This window comes from Manis javanica, chromosome 16 (assembly GCF_040802235.1).
Source record: "Manis javanica isolate MJ-LG chromosome 16, MJ_LKY, whole genome shotgun sequence".
NCBI classification, from domain to species: Eukaryota; Metazoa; Chordata; class Mammalia; order Pholidota; family Manidae; genus Manis; species Manis javanica.
Genome location: NC_133171.1, coordinates 27,689,066 through 27,714,191, shown reverse-complemented (window position 1 = coordinate 27,714,191; position 25,126 = coordinate 27,689,066). Strand labels below are relative to the sequence as shown.

Here is a 25,126-nt window from a genome sequence, read left to right as displayed (position 1 = left end):
GCATAAAGCCTCTTAATTTCTTTTCCAATACAGATTTTTCACCTATGCATCTAGGGAAAATTGATTCTCTAGTAAATGGTATAAAATCATTGGGGAAACATAGTTATGGCACCAGAGGAATATTATGAGTATCTAGAGAAGTTAAGGTTGTTTTTCAATCTGCTTGATGTCTACCTGTAAGATCAAGAATAATATTTTTTTATCTTCAGGAGTTCATTGAGCTTCAACTATTGACTGGTTATAAAAACAAACACTAACTATTCCCAGTGGTTCCAAGAAACAACTATTCTGATTATTATGCACAAGAGATGAAAATCTGTTGGACAAGAAAATGTGACAAAGGAAGAAAAAAAATAAGAATAAGGAAAGCAGGGGAGACATGTGTCCCTGGATATAATTGTTTTCTACTTGTGCAGTAAATTGGACGGCAAAATAAGACTATAAAACCCCACTACCTGAGGAAGAGGGTGTTGAATCTAACGATGCCTTGAGATCTACACTAACCTGAAGTATTTATGATTCTGACCAAAGGTTTTGACCCAGGAAATTTAGAATCACTGTGATTAGTCATATTAGAAAAACATATAAAAATGATATTGGGGAAATGTGTGTCAGTAAAGAGGCTATGTGATTCAGTATTCCATGGCAGAAGTTTCTGGAACGTGAATCCCGTCCATGGAATGCCACCGTGTTCCCAGCCCATGGTTTGTAAGTGGTATAAGGGAGTTTAAGCTTTTGTCTTGAGGGGGGAGTTCACTCCTCATTTTAGTATTTGACAAGGCCTTTGAATATTTACAACATTTTTTTCCTTTAGTATATTCTTCTGTTTAATGAAACTGAAACCATGGATGCTCTCCAACTCAATTGAAAGAACAGAAAGTCAGCACTTACGTGACCGTCCCTGAACACCATCACACAACAGGGAACAGCATGTAGTCTGTTGCTGTGTTGGTCACATGACCTGGGCATGTCATCTGATAGGAGACGGCCATGTGGCAATCTCTTTCTCCAGCAAGAGTGAGAGGACATCGGAATATACAATAAGATTGGCCAGGCCTAGTATGAGTGCCCACTAGAAGCCATGACTTACTACTTTTTCTGAAATCTTCTTCTTTTCTGACTAGGATAACAAAAGCAAGTAAAAACTAAGTTATTAAAAAGCATATTATCAGCTAGGGGACTCATTTCATGATATAATCAGTAAAACTAAAAGGGCACCCGGGGAAGTCAATGAAGAAGAGTTCGGTGTAAAAACAAGCCACATATTGCTCAGAACGGTTGGTAAGAGTGCCCACAAACCCTTGTGAGGTGTGGTCATTTACCTTCTTCATCTATAAAAGGCCTTTCTCCCTTGGATTCCAAGCTGAATCTGTCTTCTCAAATCAATTTTTCTAACACAAGGTGAATGTTAAGTGATTATTTTACTTAAAGTCAGCTCCTGGTGGTAACCTGACTTTCTTCTCTGCATAGCTCTAAGGCTCAAGAGGGTCATAAGAACAACCTTCAAACCTTTTGTGACCCTGAGCCTCACCCTATCGACTTATACCAAGTCTTGGAACATTCTAGAAAAGTACATCACAGTGACTAACCCCAGATTTCCCCCACACAATGGAACATTTGCAAATTACACAGCAATCATTCCTGTCTTGTTGATCTCAGAGTTTGAACTATTATTTAGAAAGAAACTCGAGGATCACTTATTCCTTAGAAAATGAACATTTACAAAAAGAAAAAAAATTGCCAATGTTTATTTCAAAATATATCTGTAGGTAGGTTTATTGGATCTTGAACTGCTAACATAATGCAGACGATTCCCCTAAGTTACTGTCTCACATGAAGGGAAGTGATGACCTTTAAAAATGTTATCTAACCACATAATAATACAAATTATTGAAACAGCTTCAATATATCTCCATATTAAAAAAACTCTACCTGCAGTCTAAACACTTCAAAAGATTTTTAGATAATAGAATTTTTTAACCATAAATTATGTTTTAAGTTTATGTAGAAGACAGGTACTTTAATGAAAAATTATTAAGATAGATAGAGCAGGGCTTCCATTCAGAAACTCTGCCTAGAATGTCACTGTCTACAGAACTGAGTATGTGAGAAGAGATAACCATTATCACAAAGCAATTTAGTTCTGTAGCAAAACATTAAGGAAGATATGCCAACCAAGAATACTTGGTCTTCATTTGGCAAGTTGCTTCTCATCAAACAGTTGAAGTTAGAACTTCACCAGAATTTTACGATTAGCATAGGTCCAAATTTAGTTCTCCAATTTCCAAAAAAACGTTTTTGATTAAAAACTCAGAATGCTAGCTGCACAACTTATTCTAGAACAAAAACTTGCCATTGCTTATACCTCACTTCCCCTTATCATCACTCAAGTTTTTGAGAAAATAAGAAGGAAAACATGCTGACAAGAAAATTGCTTTGGAATTATCATGTACTACAGAAAGAAAGATATTTAAGAAAACAATTAAAGGATAATTAATGGTTAAAAAAAGTTTCTGGCAAATTGGTTCAAATTCCTGCTTTGCTTCAGCCTTGAAGCCAACACATATACCTGTGTTCTGGGTGTTTGAATCCATATGAAGCCATACGGAACACCTGGAACTGTGGTGGCCAAGAGTGAAGTGGATTTGTGTCATGATTCTGCCCAGTAAACAAACCATTTTCAGGTTTTTTAATAATCAAAAAGTTCCTCTTATGACTAAAGTACCTGAATGTACTCCTTCCTTTAAGAATCAGACATGCCTTGCATAAAGTTCTCAGGAATTGGAGGAAGAACTGCTGCAGGGCTGTGAAGATGGGCAGCCATCCCTAGAGGTCTTGAAGCACCGTGATGCCCAAAATTTTGCTTGTTCTGAGAGCTTCTATATACTCTTAAGAATCATTGACTACCCTCAAAATCTTTCCTTTATTGAAATATTTGAAATATGCATCTTAGGAATTTGAAATAAACATCTCTCTTATCAAGTATTCTCAGAGGACCTTTCTTGTTCATTTTCCTCCTTGGCGAAATCTGAACTGGGACAAGGAAGCACATATTAGGAACTCGGCAATATTTCTGGATGAATATTGGACCGAAGGAGGAGCATAGAAAGAGCCTAAACACATCTCTTCTTACATACACACCAAATCTACACCTACATATAGAGCAATTTCTACTGTGGAAGAACAAAGTGCTGAGTGGACAGCGTCTGCACAGTGAAGGACAGGGAAACCACATTAAAATAAAATGGCAGGAAAGATGGCAACATGGTAATGGCATGCCCATGCCCCACTGCACCAACCTGCAGTGGGGGGGGTATCACTAAGGGATGCATGCACAGATCCACTTACCCTGGAGCACAGAGGGAAATAAAAACATTGTTTAAAAGACAGTGAAGGAAGTGAATAAGTGAAGGAAGTTAATTTATTAAACTGTAATACCTGGGGGAAGTGCTGAAACCCTCTAAACCCCTCTCCAGGTTCACAGGTGCTGGGAGCACCATGGTTTATGTTCCTCACACACATTGATAGTTTGGATGTGAATAATGTCCAGATGCCCAGACAAGCTCCCAATATCTCCTGAGACATCCCCCCTTTGAAGCCCAAACACACTTGCTCAAGATCCAGCAGTCCCTTCAAGACAGCACCAACATGGCACATGCCAAGACTTCCCTGACCTTTCAGCCTCCACCCCCCACTCCAAGGCATCCCCAGTGTGACACACACTGAGACTCCCCTAGCCAATTCCCTGTCACCTGCCTATCCATGAGGACACCCACAGCCTGGTGTGCCCTGAGACACCCCTGGTATGAGCTCAGATAGCCGTCAGCCAGCCAACCAAAGTTACCAGCCACTGGCAGTCTACCAGAGATGTTCCTGTACAAGGCCAGCCCTTCAAGACTGGGAGGGACTATTTAGCCTAATTCAAAGAAACACATAATGTCAAACAAATCAGATAGAGGAATGTGCTCCAAATGAAAAAAATAAGACAAAACTTCAGAAAAAGAACTAAAGGAAACAGAGTTAAGCAATTTACCTGACAAAGAGTTTAAAATAATAGTTATAAAGATAATGAGAGGAATGGATGACCTCAGGGAGGACTTCAACAAAGAGACAGAATGTATACCAAAGCACCAATCAGAGTTGAAGAATACAATAAGTGAAATGAAAAACACACTCAAGGGAATTAACAGCAGGTTAGAAGATGGAGAAGAACAGATCAGAAATCTGGAAGACAGGGTAATGGAAAGCACTCCAGCTAAACAACAACAAAAAGAATTTTTAAAAAGTGATGATAGGTTAAGGGACCTCTAGAACAAAACCAAATATCCCAACAGTTCCAGAAGGAGAAAAGAGAGAAAAAGGGGTGGAAACTTGTTGAAAAATAATAGCTGAAAACTTCCCTAAGCTGGGGAAGGAAACAGTCATCCAGGTCTAGAAGCACAGATAGTCCAAAAACAAGATGAACTCAAGGAGTTACACACCAAGACATATAATAATTAAGATGTCAAAGATTAAAGATACAGAATCTAAAAATGAACAAAAGAAAGCCAACAAGATACATATAAGGGAAACCCCAAAAGCTATTAGCTGACTTTTCAACAGAAACTTTATAGGCCAGAAGGGATGATATATTCAAAGTGTTGAAAAGACAAAAACCTACAACCAAGAATACTCTAAGCAGCAAAATTATCATTCAAAATTGAAGGAGAGATAAAGAGATGCCAAGATAAACATAAGTTGGAGCAGGTCACCATCACTAAATCAGCCTGACAAGAAATGTTAAAGGTACTTTTAAGAGGAAAAGACAACACTAAAAGTAAGAAAACTATGAAAGGAAAAAATTTTACTGATAAAAGTAAACATAAAATAAAGGTAGTATATCAATCACTTAAAATCTTATATAGTTTAAAAGACCTCAATTGTATTTTAAAAATTGAATCATTTTAATTTAAGGGAATCACTAAATTAAAAAGGAGCAAAATAAGACATATACATAAAATGTGGAGGAAGGGGGAGTAAAATGGAATGCTGTAAGAATGTGCTCAAACTTAAGTGACCATCACCTTGATATAGATAGCTATATACGTAGGATATCATATATGGACCTCATGGTAACTACAAACCAAAAACCAATGATAATACACAAAAAAATAAAGAGGAAGAATCTAAGTATATCACTAAATAAAATCATCATATACAAGGGAAGAGGGCAAGAGAAAAAGAAAGGATCAAAGAACTACAAAAACAACCAGAAAACTTTTAACAAATGGTAACAAGTACATACCTAGCAATAACTACTGTAAATGTAAATGGTCTAAATGCACCTGTCAAAAGACACAGGTGACTGAGTGCATAAAAGAGACCCATCTATATGCTGCTGACAAGAGACTCACTTTATTGTTATAAACTTTCCTCTTAGAACTGCTTTTGCTTTGTCCCCAAAATTTTGACCACTGTATTTCCTTTTCATTGGTCTCCAGGTATTTTTATTTCTTTGATTTCTTCATTGTTCTTTGGGTTGTTTAGCAAACTGTTTAGTCTCCGCATGGTTGTGTTTTTTCCAGTTTTTTTTCTCGTAACTTACTTTACACTTCAGACCATTGCTGTCAGAAAAGATACTTGATATGATTTTGATCTTACATTTATTGGGACTTGTTTTGAGGCCTAATGTGATCTGTCCTAGAGAATGTTTCATGTGCACTGAAAAGAATATGCATTCTTCTGTTTTTGGATGGAATGTTGTGTTTATCTATGAAGTTCATCCAGTCTAATGTGTTGTTCAATGTCCCTGTTTCCTGATTTTCTGTGTGGATGATCTACCTCAAGAAACAAGAAAAATCTCAACCAGTCTAACCTTACACCTAAGGAACTAGAGCAAGAACAAAGCCCAAACTTAGTAAAAGGAAAGAAATAATAAATATCAGAGTAGAAATAAATAAAATAGAGACTAAAGAAAAAAGATGAAACTAAGAGCTGATTCATTAAAAAAATAAGCAAAATTGATAAACCCTTAGCCAGACTCATTAAGAAAAGAAAGAGAGGACTCAAATAAAATCATAAATGAAAGAGTAAAAACTATAACCAACACCACAGAAAAACAAAGGATTAGGAGAGATTACTATGAAAAATTATATGCCAACAAATTGGACAACCTACAAGAAATGGATAAATTCCTAGAAACATTCAATATCCAAGAGTGAACTAGGAAGAGACAGAAAATCTGAACAATCAATTACTAGTAACAAAAGCAAAAAAACTCCCCAAAACCAAAATCCCAGGACCAGATGACTTCACAGGTGAATTCTTCCAAAAATGTAAAGAGGAGGTAATACTTATCCTTCTCAAACTATTACAAAAAATAGAAGAAAGAATGCTTCCAAATTCATTTTATGAGGCCAGAATTACCCTGATAAGGAAACCAGACAAATCCACTACAAAAAAGAAAATTACAGACCAAGATCCCTGATGAATATAGATGCAGAAATCCTCCACAAAATATTAGCAAAGTGATTTCAGAAGAGCATTAAAAGGATCATTCACCACAACCAAGTGGGATTATTCCAGGGATGCAAGAATGGTTCAATACCCACAAATCAATCAATGTGACAGACCAACATTAGCAAAATGAATAATAAAAACTATTTGGTCATCTCAGTAGATGGAGGAAAGGCATTTGACAAAATTCAATATTCATTCATGATAAAATCTCTCAACAAAGTGTGTATTGAAGGAATATACCTCAACATGAAAAGGCCATATATGACAAACCCACAGCTAATACTATACTCAACCATGAGAAGCTGAAACTTTGAAGATCAAGAACAAGACAAAGGTGCCCATTCTTGCCACTTTTAGTCAGCCTGGCACTGGAAGTCCTAGCCATAGCAATCAGACAAGAAAAAGAAATTAAAGGTGTCTAAATTGGTAAGGAATAGTAAAATAGTCAAAATTTGCATACAACATGATACTATATGTTGGAAACTTAAAAACTCCACCAAATAATTTTTAGAACAAATGAATTCAATAAAGTCATAGTACACAAAATGAATATACAGAGTCTGTTATGTTTTTGTATACTAATAATGAACTAGCAAAGAGAGAAATTAAGAAAACAATCACATTTATAATTATATCAACAAGAATAAAACAACCTAGGAATAAATTTAACCAAGGAGGTGAAAGACTGTACTCTGAAAACTGTAAGACACTAATGAAAGAAATGGAATACAATGCAAATAAATAGAATTATATTGCATGCTCATGGATTAGAACAGTCAATATTGTTAAAATGGTCATACTACCCAAAGCAATCTACAAATTCAATGCAATTCCTACCAAAATTCCTGTAGTATTTTTCACAAAACTATGACAAATAATCCTAAAATTGTATGGAATCCAAAAAGATCCCTATAGCCAAAGAAACCTTAAGGAAGAAGAACAAAGCTGGAGGTATTATGCACCATGATAGTTGTACTACAAACTACACTACAAAGCTACAGTAATCAAAACAATATGGCACTGGCACAAAAATAGACACATATATCAATGAAACAATAGAGAAACCAGAAATAAATCTACTTTAATGGTCAATTAATATATGACAAAGGAGGTAAGAATGCACAACACAGAAAAGATAGTCTCTTTAATAAATGGTGTTGAGAAAACTAGACAGCTACATGCAAAAGAATGAAACTGGAGTACCATCTTATACCATATACAAAAATAAACTTAAAGTGGATTAAGACCTAAATGTAAGATATGAAACCATAAACACTCCTAAAAGAGATTATAGGTGGTAAACTCTTAAACATTGGCCTTAGAGATTCTTTTTCAGAATGTCATTCCAGGCAAGGGGGAGAAAAGCAAAAATAAAGTGGACTACATCAAACTAAAAAGCTTCTGCACAGCAGAGGAAACCATCAACAAACCAACCTACTGAATGGGAGAATATATTTGCAGTAAGGGGTTAATATCTAAAATACATAAAGAACTCATACAGCTCACATCCCACACCAAAAAAAAAGAAACACCCCAAAACAAAAACAGATAATCCAAATAAGATATGTAAAGATCTATATAGACATTTTTCTAAAGAAGATATAAAGATGGGCAATAGACACATGAAAAGATGCTCAAATATCACGAATCTTCAGGGAAGGCAAGTCAAAACCACAGTGGGATATCACCTAACACCAGTAAGAAAGGCTAGTATCAAAAGAAAAGGAACCACAAGCATTGGCAGGAACGTGGAGAAAAGGGAACCCTGGTGCACTGTTGACAGAAATGCAAATTGGTGCAGCCACTATGGATAAGAGTATGGAGGCTTTTTAAATAATTAAAAAATAGAAAAAACATATGACCTAGTAATTCCACTTTTGGGTATTTACCCAAATAAAACAAAATCATTAATTTGAAAATACATGCACCCTTATGTTTCTTACAGTATTATTTACAATAGCTAAGATATGGAAGCAACCTAAGTATCCATCAATAGATGAATCAGTAGAAAAGACATGGTACATATGCACAAAGGAATATTACTCAGCTTTAAAAAAGAATGAAACTTTGCTATTTGTGATGACATGGATGGACCAAGAGGTTATTATGCTAAGTGAAATATGTCAGAGAAAGACAAGCACCATATGATTTCACTTACATATGGAATCTAAAAAAATAAACAAAACAGAAATACATTCATACATGGGATAAAGTTGTACAAATCTCCACATATAAAATAAGTAAGTCATGGGAATGAAAAGTACACCATAAGGAATATTGTCAACAAAATTGTAATAACTTGTATGGTAACAGATGGTAACTACACTTATCATAGTGAGCATTTCATAATGTATATAATTCTGGAATCATTATGTTATGCACCTGAAACCAATGTAATATTTTATATCACCTATACTTCAATTTTAAAATAAAGCATACATCTTAGAAATTAAAGTGCCATTTAAATATTTTATTTATTTTTAAATAACAATAATAATCCTATAACCTATTAACATTAATAATGTATTTTAGGAACAAATAATCTATTTTCCAAACCCAATAAAATTCAGTAAGAAGAACAGCAGTTTTTTACATTTTTTTCAGATCTCTCAAATGCTTAGCTGAATATAAGACAGTTGGATTCTCATATCCACTTCTGCATTCAATGTTTTGTGATATGTTCTTTTGATTGAATATATGGTTCCACACAGTTGTGTGATTGGAAAAGAGAGGAGTCTTTGGTAATCTTTTTAGATAATTTGGAATATTATTCTTTGATACTATACCAAAACTCAGTGGTAGGAATATCTTAATAGTTGCAATGTCAAATCTGAAACCATATCAATAAACCTTTTGTTTTCTCTTACATTAAAATCCATTGATCTCTCGCACTTTGGATCTTTTACTCCACACAACTTTGCAGTATCATGCAATGATCATTAGCAACATATTTGACTTATGCAGATCTTCCAAATGCTAAAACATTTCATTTATAAAATATCAAAAATCAGATTCATTCATCCACCAATCTCATCAGAAAAGTCTTTAAGTATTGGGAAGTTATAAAGCTCATCATGGCAGATACAAGTCCAAAACTCTCATTTTTATTTGAAAACTCAAATTTTATCATCAGGAACAAACACCGTTAGTTTGTTTCTTTGAAATGACAAGACGCACTTTGTTCAGTTTCAAGAAAACATCTCCCAGATGCCCAAGAAGAGCATTTATTAGCAAATTGTTCTTTTAAGTTAACGTATCGCTCCGTGAAACAAGTAGCTCATTCAGATTGTAACTCAAACGCAAAGAGATTTTTCTGAGACAACCAAAGTAAGTCAATGGGCAGAAGTGCTCTATGTCTACTTATTTCATCATACTCCCTGCTAAAAAGACATTTTTAAGGTTGAGATTTAATGCCATTAACAATTTTCCTGACTCATTTATGCCATTTTTAGGTGATACTAACTTTATGCTGTGTTTTGTTTTTCTACTGAGCATGCCTTGTAATAAAGAGTAACACCATGATTTTTCATAAAAGTTAGTTTCACTGCTTTTATTTGCACTATAAATCACCAGAAGTTTAACCAATGTTTCTTTTATACCATTAGTGTGCAAATACCAACACAGTGAAAAAAGCAAATAATGTCTTAGCATTATCATGAAAGCAGTTTTGATTTTGCGGGTCCCCTTAAAGGGTCTTGGGGACCCTTACAGTCCAGGCACCACATACTGAGAATCATTTAGATAGCAAAACCTCAAGAGAAATCAAATGATAAAGAGAAAGTATACTACACAGATCAATTGTGAATAGCATTTACATGGTTATAATCATGGAATCAATGATAGTAATATGAATAAAATTATAATATAACTATATTGGGAAAAGGAAAGGGGTGAAATATGTGTTGATGGTGGGAGTTGGTAGTGTTAAATCCTGTCATCTAAAATGGAAGTAAAGGAATAATAGCTTAAAACTCAAAAACTGAAATTCACAATGTTACTAAAACACAAAAGAAACCGCTACAAGATTCCTGATTTGTTGTCCTGACTTGGAAATGCCCTGCACGATTTACTCCTCCCTTACCTGCCGGTTCTCATCACCTCCTCAGCCTTTGGCTGACTCTGCTCCAGCCACACTGGCTTCCTAGGTTTCCTACTGTGCACCAGCCTTCACTGCCTGCTTCCGTGCTCTGCCCTGTGTGGTCTGCCAGACCAACAGGACCCATCCTGGCACGCTCCACAGTCCCAGGGAAAGTAGCTCGAGCCCAGCAAAATCCAGCACCCCCCCCCACCGTAAAACAAAGCTTAGAAAAAATGGAGGTCAAGGAAATGCAAAATGACCACCCCCAGACCCATATCTGTGTTAATGGAAGACATACTAAAAATGAGGAGACCTGAAGGTGAAAATGCAAAGGATCAATATCAAGGGGAGAAAATGGCACAGAAAGTGGAGACTCACCATGAAAATAAGTGTTAAGATCTGGTGTCTGGTACTTTTCCTGTTTTAATGGAAGGGAAAGAGTTTGAGAGTAGGGCCAATGAGGACAGGAAGAGAGGCAGTTAAAGGTCACAGCAAGGGCACTAAAGGCTTCATGGTTTGGCTTCGAGTCAGCTCTGTTTATCGTGGAGACTGCTGGTAACCAGGACTTTCTAAAATAAGGGTTATGACCAAGAGAAGTGCTAGAACACAGTGCCACGAGTGCGCACAAGAGGAGGGTCTGACCTGGTTGCAAACTTCAGGAGCATGTCCGTAAATAGTGGTGATTAAGTAGCAACCTGATAATGAAGAGGTACATGTTACATGGGTGAAAAGCAGAGGGCAGAGAGATCAGCATGTGCAAAGGGCTTGTGGTGGGAAGGTAGGACAGAGAACAAAGTGTCCCAGAAGCACATGTGCTCAAGAACACACAAGAGTTTGGGAAAAGTTTGAGGCTTAGCAATGGCTACATCAAATAGAGCATTGTAAATAACATTACAGAACTCTGTCTTTATCCCAAGAGACAGTGGGAGAACTTTGAGTATTTTAAACAGGAGAGTGATATGTTCTGATTTGCCTTTTGAAAACATTACTCTGCACATTATGTAAAGAATGGGGTGAGCGGGGGTGCATGGGGGGGACAAATAAGGATGTGGCAGAGTAGGTGAAAGGTGACAGTTAGTCACCTGAGACAAACAGTGGCTGAAAAGATGGAGAGAAATGATTGGATTTAAGTCTTATTTAGATGGTAAAATCAACAGAACTTGGGATGGAATGGATATGTGAAGGGGGAAAAAGGAAGGTATCAAAAATGACCTCCTAATGTCTAGATTCTGCAACAAGAGGGAGGTAGTGACAATCATTGACTAGACACCTGCAGATGGTCGTAAGATTGAAGGAAGAATAGGGGCTAGAGAGCATCAGTTTAATTTGGGGCTCATTAAATTTGAGATGACTTTGAGACATTCATCAGACATTAGGTAAGGAGATAAGTATTTAGTCTACAACTCAGAGGAAAGGTTTGCACTGAAGAAATACACATGAACCATCGGCCCATGGGTGGTAACTGAACCTGCAGATTAGGTGTCACCTCCTAGAGGGTAGAGTCAGGCGATAAATGAACCCAGGAACTGTGACATCTGGCATAATAATGAGGGGGTAGAGGAAGGAGACCCTGATAGTGTCAGAGACAAGCCACCAGAGGGGGAGAAAGCAGTAGGATGCTGGGCAATGCCGTCTCATGTACCAGTGTTCTTTGAAGAGGGGAATAAGTACCTAGAATATTTTCCCAGGTAGGAACAGTCTAGAGTTCATGGGAGATACAGAAGCTTCTACAAGTGAGATTTTAAAAGTTGCTCTTCTCCAGTGACTTGTTCTCCAGTGGTTACCAAATCCTAACAGGAATCTCTTGTCTCTCAGAAGGGAATCATGAACAACTCAACACATAGAAAAAGAGAGTCTCATTTACCTCCAACATCTCTCACTGTTATAAAAACCTAATAAACTGTGCTGAGGAAGGCTGAGACTGGAATACCCAGGAACATGCTGTGATGAGGTAAGAAGTGATTATGAAGCTGGGTATTTTAAGAAAAGAAGTATAAGGTTGTAAAAGATATATATATATACTAAGGAGACACAATATGACAAAAGTTCATTGCCTGCCAGAAATCCGTTCTTCTTTCCTTTCTCGAACAAAGCCTAGGTTTTTAATTGGTCAAAGTGTCATCCAATTAAAGGAGTACATTTCCAGTTTCTCTTGCAGCTGTATGTTGGTGATGTGATGAGAATGGAAGTACCACCTTGCATGGCACTTCTAAAACATTTCATTGGAAGGGAAGGTTGCCCATCTTTGCCCCGTGCGATTTGCTGCAATGCAGATGTGAAGGAAGGTCATTATTAAAGCAGACACTGTGGGAGGGGAAAGCAAACGCTAAGCCCAGAGGGGCAGCAAGAGAGATGGCACCTGGGTCCTGAGCCACCACAGGCACCCTTGCCTGCCACCGGACCCCTTTCACTTGTCAGAAATATAAATGTTCAGATAGTTTAAACACTGCTTTGACAGGCTTCCAGTCTACGCAACTGGACATAATTCTAAATAGTTTAAGATTGTGACCTGAAATGGAATTTGCACAGCAGGGTAAAATCCAGATGAGACTTTAAGGGTGAGCAGAGGTAACAGGAATCTGTAGCGTGACAGAATAATGTTCTAAAAGAAAAAAGAAAGAAAACAGATTCAAAGAAAGACTCCTTTCTCTGGAAGATTAATCACCATTGGAGGGTTAAGTTTAATACAGGTAGATCAAAGAACTCTTGTTTACATGTCCTTTTTTATTTGTTTTCCATAAAGTTTTAGACCTTTTTATTTTCCCCTAACGTTTCGTGTTGCATAGCATAGAGTTGGGATAGCTTCTAAGGTTAATAAAAAATAACTCAGAATTTAGATTTCAGAAGCAGGAAGGCAAGAAGATGGTGATGGAGCCCCCAGCACTTTGAACGGCCACAAGCCTCGGGGAACAGAGGAGTGGTGTGCAGAGATGCTGAAGAACGTCAGAAATGAGCGCAGCTACTCAGTGTCCTCCCGGAGGGATAACAGAGCCTGGGAGGCGTGCCGGCGGCGTGATGGGCAAACATCCCAGGCATTCCAGAAACTATACATCAGTGAGCTTAACATCCATCGCCAGCAGAAGTCTCGAATAGGTTATTAAATGAACGGCTTATGAGCATTTTAGCAAAAAAGGAGACATGATGATCCCTGAATGCTCGAGTAGGATGCTGTATATTCGTTCTTACTCTCACTGCCAGCTCCCTCCTACGCATTGCTGTTTACCAGGCTTCCACCATCAAGGCTCTCCCTGCTGGCCCTACATTCCCCACACCAGGACACCTCATATACATTCATGGCTTTAACTGCAGCTATTCAAGGGGAGCTACCAAGATGGTGAAACCCCAAAAGTACAAGAGACAGTGAAGCATTTAAATAAAATCATGCAGGAAGCATTATGGTTGCAAATATCAGGTTAGGGGGTAACCATTTCCAATTTGGACATAACTGGGAAGTTAATCTCCCTGTGAAAGTGGGAGACGGTGCTTTCTCAATTCTCTACTCAATTCCTCGGTGCTTCTGTCATTCTTGCAGCTGAATTCAGAGCATACAAGGGCAAAATAAAGAGAAAGCATTCAAGTTGAAGGTAGAGGGGGCAGACTAGTTGTATAGGAGAAGAAATTCCAGGATTAAGTAATAACTGAGAGCATATATTTAGCATAAAGCATGAAATGAAGAACCTCTGACTATGATAATGACTGTGTTCTAAAACTGAAATTTGAGCAATTACAGATGAGTTGATGGGCAGCCCATTCTGGGATGGGACTAAAACAGTGTGGAACATAGAACAGCACCTGTAGAATGTGGAGGAAAATGATAATCATCTTTACCACATCTGACTGAAGATTTTCACCAGTTTCATAATGTAAAAGATCTAGGCATGGATGTGGTTGAATGCCACTGCTTATTACTTAAGAGATTTCCCATAACTGGGTTGAACATACCTGTGTTTAGTTCTAATTTCTAATCGACTCTGCTATTTTCAACACATTATTCTATTATCTTCTCAAAATCCTGAAGAATGACCCCCTAGGTGTGGTGGTAGGTGAAGACATCGTAAGTTAGACCCCTCCTGAGAACTTCAGCGAAGATTCTGCTGCCAAGAGTGAGCGGGACAAAGCAGCAGCAAGGGTTCTAGATGGCTGCCTTTGCAAGGTTCCCTCGGGTCCATGCTCGTAACTATGTAATCCGTTGACAGCTTACACCTTCCCCACTCTGAACTCCTGAAAGTATTTTATCTGTCTACGCTGCTCTGCCATCACATATCACAAACTCCCAAGGACACAGGACTGAGGACCTTGTTTCACCCAGCATCGTTCTCTACCTTAGGCAATGGGATCCTCACCTTCCCCGACCCCGTCTAATGAAGCTGGTGATCCAACGCTGCTGTCTGCCCACGTACCCCCTCCTCGTTTCCTCGGGCCACCGAGTCCTATTGAGACCACCTCCAAAATTCACTTACGTCAGTCAATTCCATTATCTCCTCTCCCTCTGCAGCTGCCCTATCCGTTCCTGACTGCTGTTATCTTTCTACGGCAAAAATTCACAACCATGCTTTAGAAGACCTTTTATGGTTCTGTTCTGCCTTCTGGATGAAGGCCAGCTCTTTAATAAAGTTTTCAAAGTTCTTAAGAATTGAGTTCCACTTTTCCAGCCTTCTCTCCCACCCTTTCTGTCACTTCCTCCTTTTCTCCCTCCCTCTCTGCACAGAGAGAAAGGTACGCACACCCCCTGTACTCTAATCACCAAAGGCTAACTGTCCTAAATGTAAGCCACAAAGTTTACACCCTCGACATTAGCACAGGGCTTCCCCTCTGGGTCTGGATCACTCTGTCACTGTCCTTGTAAATACCACCAGCACAACGATGCTACCGATTCCCAGGCCAGCTCGAATATCACCACCTCCAGTAAGTCTCCCCTGATTCCTAAAGGTCAAATTGATAGCTGTCTCCTTTGTGTTTCCATAATGATTCGATTGCGATGCTGGCTTGGTTCATTTTGAGTGCCTACAATGAACCAGGACTGTCCAGAGTCCAGGGGATTCAGAGGTTGAAGGAATGATGCAGACCTGAGGCCAGGTCAATGGGGAAGATGCTGGCAGTCGGACAGACCCCCCAGGAGTATCCCTCAGAGTGAGAAGCAGCATGGGGGAGGGGGGGAGGAAGGGTTTCCAGGGTCTTGGTTCGTTAGCTTACACTCCATCATGTTCAGGATGTGATCGCAGAGAAATGATGAGCCCAGCCTGTCAATGCTTCTAGATCCTGTGAGTCAAGGCCTAAGGGATATGTAATCAAAGCCAAAAGGTCCCCCTAGAGACTTCTGTCCTGTGCACTTCAAATGGAGATGAGCACACACTTTGTACATGCACCCAGGCCTAGATGACAGTGATTGGTGGCACACCAACCAGTATTTGCTGGACACGTACCATAGGCCATCCCATGGTAGCTATTATGGTGGGCATGACGTCTGGGACCTGGGATCATTCAGGGGTTGGGTTGACTGCATAACCAATTGGAGAATCCTGACAAATCCGTGTATTCTGTTCTCATGCAGCACCTTCTAAGTTCCAAGCCTGGAGATAAAAAGAATAAGACACAGTTCCTGCCCCTGAGAGACTTACGTCAGAGTCTGAGAGACGGATGTGTAGTCAGATGAAGTGTCACATTATAATGAGGCAAGTGCCTAGCAGAGATCTGAACGTGTCACGGGACAGCAGGAACACGGGAGGGCTTCACTGGCAGAGGGGAAAACGTCCCCCCAGGGGACTTGTCAGGGGAACCTCGAACGAGTCCTTCAGATCGCCTAGATGGAAGGAGCAAAGACGCAGACTTATAACAAAGGTGGCTGGTGGTTTCTGGGTGGCTCATGCGAGAACATTATGCCAAAAAACTCCAGCAGAGGGAAATGAACGTGGATGAGGAGGTGAAGCTCAGGTCTGCTCTGGGCCTCTACAGAAGCACGAAAAATGGAGAGGTGGATGTAGGTCGTAGAAAGTTCCAGAAAACTTCATGGAAGAAATGGAACCTGACCTTGACCTTTAAAAGTGAATAGATTTGATGGATTGATTTTTTAAAAAAGGAGCTAGTCATTTCAGGAAGGAGAATCATTGGAACCAAAGCACAGAAGAGAAAGAAGGGGATGGGTACATGCACGGAGAAGCGGCAGCCAGGAGCCCGGACCGAAGAAGGCACAAAACTGGCTACTTGGAGAACTGGTCATAGGGGGTCAACCCCATCGCCAATTACAGGCACCGTACAGTAACCAACACCAATATTTCCCAAATAGTCAAGACAATACAAAATAGCCTTGCCTAGCCTGCTTTTCTTCCTTTCAGAAAATAAGTAAGTAAATATGTTTCCTCAAGGGAGGAGGAGAAAACACGGTTGCTTGATGTTTATCAGTGATGACGCTGAGACCCATTACCAAGTGGTGTCACCTGTAATTCCCAAAGCAGTCTAACAGTGTTGCCATTAGAGTCCTTAGCCCAAGGCCTTAGCCCAAACCTGTCTTATCTTCAAAACCTCTGTTTTCAGAGTGACGGGAGGGCTTAAAACAGCAATTGTAAACCCAGCCTCTGAGATCTAATCTGATCTCAGCCAAAGTGCTTTAGATCACTACGATTTTAAAGTTCAACTTCTTAATATTAAGCACAGAAATGAAGCAACAATATATCTTCTTCCATCTCCTAATGATGTGGTTACGATGAGCTGTACCGCTCAGCCACATGGTGAGAGAAGAGAGGAAAAGACACACCCAGGGGAACGAAGCCTCACTGGGCTCTGAGCTCAGCAAGCTTCCTGGCTTGAGACATTCAAAGTCACTTTGGGTAAGCAATGTGGAAAGAGGGTATGATGCCACCGGGTGAGGATATCTGGAAATACCAAATCTGGGATGGCCAAAGCTAAAAACCAAACCAAACCAAAACTGATCATTCGGACAGGAAAACAAAAGTCTGTATTGAATCCATCTCTCAAAGGTGACCTGCTTGTTGAGCCCTGTTACTGCGCAAGTTCTGAAGTAGCTCACGTGTTTCCCCTTCAGCTCTTTCACATATTTCTACCATATTTACTGCAGGGGCCTCCATATTTTAACCTTCCTTTCAGAAAACTTTTGGTAGCTACAAGCCAAATCCTCTCGCTGTAATTAAAAACCCAAACTAATTGTATTTGCACCATCTCATTTTACACCAAGGTTAGGAAATCAACATAAAGTCAGTCTCTTCTCTTCAACCATCAGCTCCCCAGCAATGAAGTCCGTCATCTCTTTTCTCTAATAAGCATGTAATGCTCTGCTCCCATGGGAATGGTCAGATGAAGGACACCAGGTCAGACACACACTTTTCTCCCAGATAGGATATTTATTCTACAGATTCTTGCATCAATACTCTCTGTGTAAGAGGCAATACAAGGCCTCCAGCTCCACCACATTCGTATTTGCTTCTTTTTACTAGAGAATGAAGCAGACTTAAAAGAAGATAATTATATTATTGGCTTTGGGGCGCCGAAGACAGACAGAAAGAGATCAGTATTACATTTTCTCCTTCCTAATCCCCAATTTCTTCTCAAGACTTCAAAAGATAATTGCCTGTAATTCAGAAAGTTCATGACTTAATTTACTTAAGATGCTAGAAACACATGTAAGACCCAAGGAAGACCGAGGGACTACCATCTATAATCTTTTCCCTAACAGGATTACTGAAGACAAGATGATCCTAGAGACGCTGTGCGAAAATGATTGGACATTTTTTTTTTCAGTTTGCATAGATCTGCAAAAGCAGAAATTATATGTTTCATAGTATTGGTACTAAGCAATATGCCTTTGAGCATTTTTTATTATGAGTAATACACATTTATGATTTCTTAAAAAAAGGCGAAAGAGTTTATGGCTCACAGCAAAATGCGCCCCCTCACTCCCAGTGTATCCGAAACATTTTCTCCCAGAGAAGAACTGCTATGAAAGCTTATTTCCACATATAAATATTTATGTATTCTGGATTTTCTTTATATTACCTTCTTTAAATTTTGTCTACTTAACAATGTATCTTCAATATATTTCCTACAAAAATGTACGTCCAAATCATTATTTATAATGGATCCCTAGCAGTCCATTTTATGGCCATCCAATAATTTATCTCAGTCATATGCTATGAATGGACAAGGAAGGTACCAAGTTTTTGATCTTATAATCTATGTTGTATGAAGAGTCCTGGAATCTATACATTTCCATATATTGAGAGCCTATTCAAAGATAAATTCCTACTAGTGAAGTTATTGAGTGAGAAGGTATATGTATTTTTAAGAAATGTTGGCTGGACCATGTGCTCTACAGCCATGAGGATAAAAATATTAACTCCTAGGTGAAATTTATAGCAAAATATGAATTTAATTTTATTTGAGATGGACAGAGGTTATAATTAATGATTTGCCTCTCAACTATGAGGGATCTAAAAATGAATTCTTTCTTTCCCCTTAAAACAAAAGGTTTCCATTCCTGGTTTGAACATTTCACAGAAAGACTGTCATGCACAATAGGACCCTGAATTTATTTTAAAGAGATACATTTTGAATGGTGCTCCATGTTTCCATATTTCACAAACTTCAGAAAATGTTGTCTGCAAAATAGTAGAGAAAAGGAAAACTTCATAGAAGCTCATTAATTGGATCATAACAAAAAATAAAACCTCATTCCCAGTGGATGAAAACTTGCACTCCTAAACCAGACTTCTAGTCCTGCTAAGCAATCTGAGCACAACACATGAGTAGGATTGCATATAAACAGCATACGGAAGCCATGTAGCTCCACCCGCTCAGACGCTCCAAAGTCATTTCATGGTTATCGTAGTCTAAGACAAATGTTCTTGGACATGCCTAGTCATGCATGCATCGGACATATCTCTCAGCCAAAATAAACGGCACTTCAATATAAAATGGAAAGCCAAAACCTGTGGTAGGTCCATTTTCTATCTTGATTTTGAAAACTCTAATTTTCTACTTTCTCCGTTCTCTAGGTTTTCTTTCTTTCAGTTATTATAGGGATTTCTCAAAGAAAAGTTTCTAACTATATTATTTACAGTGTATTATATATATTTCAAGATATCTGTATATATATTCTCTCTTTAATGTTAATATTTAATTACCCTCCCCCTTTGGGGGTTTGATCTCACTGTCAGCATCGCTAACAGGAAGCCCATGATGGCTCCCCTGTCAATCTCAGTGGGCAGGAGCAGTCACTGGAGCTTGCAGTATCTGTTGCTAGGCAACCTGTACATCTGCTGAGCCTGATATTTCAATTCAGCTGCAGTAAATGTCTGTTATGGTATGGCCTTTCAGAACTACCTTCCCAACATAATATCTACCATTATAATTAAGGAGCACCAAACGTCGAGGGGTGTGAGGGTAGCAAGGAAAATCAGTACACCTGTGGCACTGAGATAATGTCAAATTAGACTTTCAGCATGTAAAGAGTATAAAATGATGACATGTTTTACACTCAGGCCTTCATGGCAGAGCGCTGAAAAAGCATCATGCCAGGGCTATTTATTTGATGGTAGCAAACAAAGTCTTACCATTTTAGAAAAGTTTCTAACTATCACTCTAATAAAGGTAAAACAGCAATGGCCTAGAGAAATAAGAAGAATATTAATATTCTGGATATAATAAATGAGACTAGTATAGCTAGCCAAGTATTTGACCAAAGGACAATTCTTGAGAACAGACTTTCACGGAACTACAATTAAGTCTGAAAAGTAGCAGCTACGTAAATGTTTCAGATTGCCAATCTTGCTAAAACATTACTTGAAAAAGTGTCTGAGATTCCATGATACTCACTGGAAATGATTTCAAGTAGCCCACTTTTTATCCTTGAGCTTATTTTAAAATAATTATTATAATAAGATGGCTGAAAGCACAGTTTTGTTCCCTTATCCATTCTGTGTCCAAGTTTTCCCTGTTTGTAAAATAGAAGCAGGCTAATTATAATACAGGTTTGGAGGCAGTAACCGCAAAGACCCAGTGACAGTGTCTTAAAGAAAAATGGAAACTCTTCTCCCCCCACATAACGTAGTCTGGGGCTGGTTTGGCCCCTTTGTTTGCGAACCCACCTTCCACTTGCAGTTTCTCTCTCCTGGTCTGTTCATTCCAGCCGACCAGAAGGCTAAAAAGAAGGTGCTCGTACACCTTCCTTCCCTAATTGGGAGCTCACAGCTGCACCTGTCACTTCTGCTTACATTCCACTGCACGGAACCTGGGCACACCCAACACCACGGGAAACCGGGCAATCTGGTTCTTAGTTGACAGGACATGTGTCTGCCCCACTAAAACCCAGTGGAGAGGTGGAGGCGTAGATTTTTGAGGACAACTAGCTGTCCCGGCTGAAACAACCAAAGCAATCCTCAGGAGGGTTGTATAGAAGTCACAAAATTATCTTAAGCTGTAAAAATAAAATTCTTTTTATGAGTTATAGTAACACTGCAGGAATAGAATGGGACACAGACTAACTTAAAAAACTGAGTTCACTCCTTCACCTCATTTCTTCCAGAAATGGTCCAGGACCCTGAAGAGAATGCACCTGGAGACAAGAAGCAGTTTGGGGGTGATGGATATACTGATTCTCTTGATTATGATGATGGTCTTACCTGTGAATAATGAAGACTACTCAAAATGTGCCACTTCGCATGTGGATTATTCAGGGTTAGACACAACCAGGAACAGGGCTGCCACAAGGTTACTATAAAGAGTCTGGGTGAGGTGTGGTGAGGTGGACAGTCCTTCGGCAGCAAAACCCAGAAATAAAAATAGGAGAATATGCTTCCTTCTGGACTAGGAGTCGGAACCTACAGGCAGCAGACAATTGGCAAAAGCTAGAGGGAAGCTAAGTGGAGCACGGAGAATACAGTGAGTGGTTCTGTAGCATCTTTCTGGGCTGACAGACAGTAACCGCATGAGTGGAGGGTTTAATAATGTGGGGAACTGAGGAACTACTGTATTGTATACTTACAACCAATATAATATTGCATATCAACTATACTTCAATTAAAAAATAATTAGATTAAAAAATGCAAGAGTGAAACTAATACATTCTTTATTTTTTTCTAGAAGGATAAATAGAAGGAGGAGGAAGAGCAGAAGACTAAACCCTTCCTGCTTTTGGCAGCTGACAGACAAGGACTGTTGGTAAAGGGCCGCCAACCTCCTGATTCCTTTGCCTGTCATCTGTTCCTCTCCTAGTCTCAGCCATTCTTATTAATTCTCATTTGTGCATATTTCATATCCATTCATTTATTCAAACATTTTTCAGTATTGGCTTTTTATGTGGTGCTTTGCCAAGTGCTGGGGATAAATGAACGAATAAATTCAGCCTCAATGCAGCTCACCATGTGGAGAAAGAGGCAGAAATCAAAATCCTCTCTGGCTCAGTTACTCCATTTATTTCTGAACTTCTGGTATGCCGTTGTAAAAATATATTTTTACTATATATTTCAAGCAACCCCCAGAAGAAACCTTTTTTTTTTTCAGGGGGGGGTTGCTAAGAATCTGTCATCAGAAAGTGCTGAGCTCAGGGCTGACATTCCTTACATCCTAAGTGGGTGACATGTTTTGGATGCATTACGTCTGGATGGAAGAACAAGGCGTGGGCTTGCGAAATGGGGCGGAGGCCGGCTGAAGGCACCGAGACGTCTAGATGGCAGGGGAAACGCTGTCGGGGTAACAAGGCTTCGATCTTCCGGTCCGTCTCTAACAAGCTCAAGATTTCATAATGTTAAGTAGCTAAAGTGATTCATGTAGAAGGGGTGACTCATAGTTTCAATGCTGTGTATCGCCTTACCCTTGGTACGTTCGCCCTGCCACCAAAAACCTCCTAAGCTCTTCCCAAAGCTTTCTTCCACTCGGTGTTTTGCAACCCCTTGGTAGCCAGTGAAACGTTTCGTTTTCATTTTAACCCTTCCATTGAATCAAAAGTACATATTTAAAATAGTTGGGCTTTGCAGAGCATTCACCGTGGGGTTGGGGAGAGTCTCACCCCGCCCCCCCGCCCCCCCCCTCCAGCAGCACTTTCCTGATTAAGTAAAGCAACTGAATCATGGATAAGCAGCTACAGGTTCCCAAAAGCAGACAGGAGACTTCGCTGTTCCCAGGTGCACCCTTCTGTCCTTCACCACCGGAAACGTAACTGCCAGCTCCCAGCTTTTCCCAAACCCGCAGCGCTGCCCTGAGAATCTTGAGTGCCCGAGGAGTGAACACATTTCTCAAAGGCAAAAACAAGTCCTCCCCTCATCTATCAAAACCTCATCTTCCCGACTGAAATCAGGTTTTCAAGAAAGTTGAACATAAAGAAAACCTAATAACACAAAACTCCAAAACAGCCCTGATACTGCCACTTAGAATTTTTCTAAAACTGGATGATGATTGTCTTAATTTGAAATAAGAGGGAGACCCTCCCCTTTCCCTTGATCCATGGTTGTTATCCCCCAAAACAGCTGTGGCTTCATAAAAGAAAAAACAGTGCCTACGGTTGCTATTTTGCAAGTTCCATAATCTTGAATATGTTATTTATTGATTAACATGGAGTCTTTCTCCACAAAGCTACAGGTTTTCAAGTGTTTTGGAACCTAAGTAAAAATATTACTGCAGGCCGTTGTGGGGGAGAGGCACACAGCGCAGGCAGCACCCCCACACCCCATCTCAGGCTCCCTTGGGAGTGAATCTCAGCCTTGGGAATTATTAGCAGTCAAGAGTTCATTTGCATTTTAATAGGGGACTCTTGAAGGAAGTCCTTCAATTCATAAGAAACTAAAATGATAGGTCAGGGTTTATATTTTAGGAATATTTGTTAGATATAGCTCAATTAAAATCACAGAGATGCTTAATGTCTAAAGTATAGAAGAAAATATGTTAACTGAAATTATGGATGCCTATAGGAAAATGGTGTGCTCAAATCATTCCCAAGAGCATAGATCATATTTTGGCATCTGTGTTTCAATGTTGCTAACACCCCACATGTTATCAACCCACATAAATTACTAAAAAATTTACTGCTTTATTCAACAGCTAATCACTGTGTCATGAGCTGGGAAAGGTATTGGGACTTCAACAGAGACAAAGATAGACATGGTCTTTCAGGACATTTTAGGAATGATCTGAAGTCTAGCAGAAAGGAGCATAGATTTCCTGGGAGTAAATGGCCAGAAAAAGGCCTAAAGAAGGGGCTAAATGGGAATGTAAGTTAATACATCAAATGAAATAAACTTGGTAATTACTGAGTGGTTACCCCCCAGATAAGACAAGTGTCTCCTTAAATCTCCCCCACCCCGGCCCTGCCTCCAGATTTTCACTTAAGTATGTAAGAATTTTAAATCACATACAGATATTTCTTAAAGCACCCGTGTCTTATTCAATAGCAATACTATTGGAGTGCAATCAAGGGTAAATAATAATAAATAACGACACACCTCCAGGGCCTTTAACCCCCTGCACCAACATTTGTCAGGCAAAATGATTACATGTTTTATTAGCTGAGCTAGTAAAAGTGTCATGTTTATGAAGCATTACATATTACATCATAAAGATTAGAAATTGAAGGGCCTTTATAAGTCAAATCATCTTGCCCCACTGATCTGGGGTGGCAGCCCAGGGCGCTTTGCCATGCGCTCTGTCGCCCAGCAGGGGAGCTGTGGGAGTGCTTCCACAATTCACTCTTCACTTCTAGTCCCCAAAGGACCAAAAATTCAAATATGTCCTTTAGCTTACTTTTGTTGAAGCCGATAAGGCAAGAAACATTGGTCTTTTTTTTGGAGAGATTATCTCCTTCCTTGCGGAACTGGGGAAGAGGCTGTCAAAATATCAAGAGTTCCGTGCTGACAGTTGTGTCTAGTTCTACCAACTGGGGAAGTCAGAATTAGAACGCCTTGCTATCCCTGGGGTCAAATAGCTCTTTCTGAAGCTCACGGGTCTTTCTGGTTCGTGCAGGACGGTTGTTTAAAGCCTCAGACCATCCCAGCAGAGCGGCTGCCGATCAGCAGAGTGAGCCGATAGGAATAAGGGACCGGGAGAAGGCCGGTGTGGAAGTAAGGCACAGAGCTGCCTGGTTGCTTGTCATCTCTGCATAGTTATTTCTAGGGCCTCCTTGCACTTTCCAAGGTTCCTAATTTGGAAAATAAATTACATAGTTCGTTTGCAAATAGAAAAAAGAAGGCTGCTGGTCTCACCTGACATGTCAGGCCTCAATATATCTGCAAAAGGCATTCAGGTCCGAGAGTGTGCCCGAGGGGTCTGGCTTCCACTGTAAAGTTTGCCAAGCCAAGCCTGCCTCTGCACTTCCACTTTGGATAACGCAACTTTCTTATGCATATAGAGAGATGCTGGTCATTTTCACAGGCACCATCTGCAAGCATGAAGACCAGCCATACCTTAGTCCACTAGAGAACGGAAGCTGCTTGACGGCAGAGACATTGTGTGTTTTGTTTATCACTGCACCTCTAGTACATAGAACAACCCAGGGCATAGAGCGGGTGCTCAGTAAATACTCCCTGAATGAAGAACTCAATAAATAAATGC

General features: G+C 39.6%; 1 long non-coding RNA gene across 2 annotated transcripts in view; it reads right to left on the bottom strand.

Annotated features, from left to right (window-relative positions):
• Positions 1 to 20,796, bottom strand: part of LOC118971389 (uncharacterized) — an 81,936-nt gene extending 61,140 nt beyond the window's left edge. The window contains exon 1 of one of the 2 annotated variants that reach the window (XR_012126363.1): positions 20,674 to 20,796. This is a non-coding gene — a long non-coding RNA (uncharacterized lncRNA). The remainder of the gene's footprint in view (positions 1 to 20,673) is intronic. The other variant, XR_005059803.2, reaches the window with a different exon arrangement.
• Positions 20,797 to 25,126: the final 4,330 nt, after the last annotated feature.